Here is a 4,149-nt window from a genome sequence, read left to right as displayed (position 1 = left end):
AGTCAATGTTGGTTGTTCATGCTTTTCTATGAAGTTGTCCATTTCGTCTAAGTTGTCTACTTTATTAAGCATATAGTTGCTTGTAGTATCTTCTCATTATCTCATTTCTATGGGTTCAGTATTTATGTCTATACGTCTCCTTTCCCATTGCTGATTGCATTTATTTTCATCCACTATCTTTTTTGTTACACTAGCTAAGGGTCCATCAATTTTATTGATTTTCTCAAAGAATGAGCTTCTGGTTTTGTTGATTCTATTGTTTTCCTGTTCTCAATTTCATTTATTTCTGCTCTAATCTTTCTTATATCTTTTCTTCTGTTTGCTTGGGGGTTAGTTTGCTGTTCTTTCTCCAGTTCCTCCAGGTGAACAGTTAATTCCTCAATTTTTGCTCTCTCTTCCCTTTTAATATAGGGATTTTGGATGATAAATTTCCCTCTTAGCACCACCTTTGCTGCATCCCATAAGTTTTGATATGTTGTGTTTTCGTTGTCATTTGCCTTGAGGTATTTACTAATTTCTCTTGTAATTTCTTCCTTTGCCCACTCATTTTCTAGGAGTATGTTGATTAGCCTCTACATGTTTGTGAATTTTATGACCTTCTGCCTGTTATTGATTTCCAACTTCATTCCATTACGATCCAAGAAAGAGTTTTGTATAATATGAATAGTTTTAAATTTGTTGAGACTTGCTTTTTTACTCAACATGTGGAATATTCTAGAGAATGTTGCATGAGCACTTGAGAAAAATGTGTATCCTACTGTTGTGGGCTGTAGTGTTCTATAAATATCTGTCAAGTCTAGTTCACTTATCATACCATTCAACAGTCTGTTTCCTTATTGATCCTCTATTTAAATGTTCTATCCATTGATGAGAGCAGTGTATTGAAGTCCCCTATTATTGTAAAAGCATCTATTTTTCCTTTCAGTGTTCTTAGCATTTGCCTCCTGTATTTTGGGGCACTCTGGCTTGGTGCATAAATATTTATGATTGTCATGTTTTCTTGATGAACTGACCCTTTTATTAATATATAGTGTCCTTCTTTGTCTCTTTTAATTGTTTTACTTTTGAAGTCTAATTTGTCTAATATTAATATAGCTACTCTTGCTTTTTTCTGGTTGTGCTTTGTGTGGAATATCTTTTTCCAACCTTTCACTTTCAGCTTATTTTTTCCCTTGTGTCTAAAGTGAGTTTCTTGTAGATAGCATAAAGATAGCTCCTTCTTTTAATCTATTCTGTCATTCTATTTCTTATTATTGGGGAGTTTAATCCGTTAACACTTAACATTATTACAGTAAAGGTAGGACTTTCTTCTACCATTCTGTCATTTGGAATTTATATGTCGCATCTTATTTTTTTATCTCTCTCCTGTTACCCTTCCTAAAACTCTTCATTTCTACACACATCATCAAACCCCTCTCTCTTTTCTTTTCCTAACAGCCTGTAGCACTCCCTTTAGTATTTCTTGTAGAACATGTCTCTTGTTCATAAACTGTTTGTCTCAAAATATTTTACATTTACCCTCATTTTTGAGGAGCAGTTTTCCCAGGTATAGAATTCTTGGTTGGCATTTTTCCTGTTTCACTGGCTTCCCACCTACATGGTTTCTGCTGAGAAATATGTACATATTCTTATCAAGCTTCCCCTGTGTAATGGATCCTTTTTCTTTTGCTGCTTCCAGAATTCTCTCTTTCTCTTTGACATATGACAATATGATTAGTAAGTGTCTTGGGGTTAGTTTATACTGATCTATTTGTTTGAGATATGCTTCACTTCTTTGGCCTGCAATTTTATGTCTTTCATCAGAGTTGGGAAATTTTCAGTGATTATTTCCTCAGTTATTCTTTCTGCCCCTTTTCCCTTCTCTTCTCCTTCTGGGACATGCATAACATGTATATTCATGTGCTTCATGTTTTCATTCAATTCCCTGAGACCCTGCTCAAATGTTTCCATTCTTTTCTCTATCTGTTCCTTTGTTTGTAGGAATTCAGATATCTCCCCTCTTGTTCATTAACCCTTTCTTCTGCCTCTTATATCTGCTGTTGTAGGTATTCATTGTGTTTTTCTTTTCTTCTATTGTTCCCTTAATTCCCATAAGTTCTGCCATTTGCTTTTTCAAACATCAGAGTTCCTCTTTCCATCTCCCCAATAATTTCTTTGTTTCTTTCACCTTTTTTGCTGTATCCTCTTCCCTCAACTTGTTGATTTGTTATTTGATGTGATTTTGCATTTTTGTTTGAATATTTTTAATTAGTTGTTCCAACTCCTCTATCTCATTTGAAATGTTTTTTTCTTTTAACTGGGCCATATCTTCATTTTCTTCCTAATGTGACTTGTTATTTTTTGCTGGTGTCTAGCCATTTGATTTCCTTGATTAGTTTATTCTGGAGGTCATTTTCACTCTTTTGCTGGGGTTTTCTTGTTGTTTGCCATTGTTCTCTATATGTTCTTTGTTGTTCAGTTCAACTTACTCTAGACCTCTAGCAGAGCTTCCTTTTAATTGATCAGAATTTTTCAGCTCTTATTTTTTTGGTTCTTTCCCTATATGTACCTTCAATTTTATGAGGTGGGTACGCCCAGATATGATCAATCTCAGTCAGATTTTCCCAGACCAGACAAGCCCAGGTCTCAGGAAGAGGATGTAATCAGTATCAAGTTTCCATGAGATGAGACCCTGTGGGGTGTCACTTTCTTGTGAGTACTCTAGATTATCTTCTTTTCCTATTCTGACCAGCAGATGGTACTTGTCAGCCTGCAGCTTCCCACAAGCATAAAGAGGTGTGGGACCTTTAATTCCCAGTAGCCTGTTCTTCCAGGTGCATGGTTAAGGCAAACTTAAGCAATTTCTGTTTTTTTCCAGCCCCTTGTGTCTGAATTATTTGGAGAAGGGCCTCACTTGAGCTGGGCCTTGCTTCCATTTTCTTGAGCAAGGCATGCCTTTTAGGGAATTATCTCTTTCATCTGACTTGTTACTCTTAGACACACCTTAATTCTGCCCTTGCCTGGGGCACTGCTGAAATCTGAGAATGCCCACAGCTTTAATTGGCTAATAAAAGTAAAAAAAAATAAAGAAAAAATAAAGAAAATTTAAAAAAGAGAGAAGGGAAAAAAACAAACATTTTTAGATCTGGACCCCAGCCCCTGGTAAGCCAAGAGAAAGAGAAAGAGCAAAAAGGCACAAAAACATGCATGAAGCCAGTTGGTTTTCAAGGTGACCAGATCCAGATTCTGATCAAGATGAAGGTTATGAGTGAGAAAGGAGGAAAGAAGTATGGCAGAGCTGCCATCACACCACCTACTTCTTTTGTTGAGAAAGACAAAGAGTTAGCCTGAGATTTTCCCTGTGAAGAGGATTCAAGACCTTGATCACAGTCTTCCAAAGCTGCTATTCCTCCTCCAGTGTATAATGGAAAAGACAGACCCAGATCTCCAACAAGGCCTAGCAACTCCTTCCTTGTTAACATGGGTGGCCTTCTGAGAAGGCCAGGGTCTAGAGAAGCATGAGCAAGCCCTGACCACTGCATTGTCAGTAAAGAAGACAAGCAAGTGAGGAGGCAAGATTATTGATGGGCATGCTACAGAAAAAGATGCATCTAAGAAGTCTAATTCAAATCCATTGACTGAAATAGTTAAGCATCCTTCTAAAGTGGGCCTACTTAGGAACATGATTGATGCGGGAGAGGTAGATGAAGACTTGGAATTTGAAACCAAGGAATAATGTGAAAAATATGGCAAGGTTGGAAAATGTGTAACATTTGAAATTCCTGGTGTCCCTGATGATGAGGCAGTATGAATATTCTTAGAATTTCAGACAGTTGAATCATCAAATTAAAGATGTTGTTGATCTGAATGGGAGGTATTTTGGTGGATGGGTAGTGAAAGCATGTTTCTACAGTTTGGATAAATTCAGGGTCTTGGATGTGGCAGAACAAGTTTGATTTTAAGAACCCAGAGCATGAACCATCTCTGATGATCTTTAAGTGGACTGCAGACTGAGCGAAGAAGAAAAAGGCAGCAGTCTCCTGGCTATTGGATGCTGAGACTCTTCTAAGGACTTCTAAGATATATGTTGATTGATCCATTTATTATTTTGTGTTTTTTAACATAGTATAAAAATCCTTTAAAAGTAAACAAAAAAACCATACAATCTGT

At 36.7% G+C, this 4,149-nt stretch overlaps 1 pseudogene; it reads left to right on the top strand.

Annotated features, from left to right (window-relative positions):
* Positions 1-2,734: 2,734 nt before the first annotated feature.
* On the top strand, positions 2,735-3,935 carry LOC119522415 (annotated as a pseudogene).
* The last annotated feature ends 214 nt before the right edge of the window (positions 3,936-4,149 follow it).

The sequence above is a fragment of the Choloepus didactylus genome, chromosome X, assembly GCF_015220235.1.
Source record: "Choloepus didactylus isolate mChoDid1 chromosome X, mChoDid1.pri, whole genome shotgun sequence".
Lineage (NCBI taxonomy): Eukaryota > Metazoa > Chordata > Mammalia > Pilosa > Megalonychidae > Choloepus > Choloepus didactylus.
Note: the sequence above shows the minus strand (reverse complement) of the source record. Positions and strands in the feature narration are given on the sequence as shown.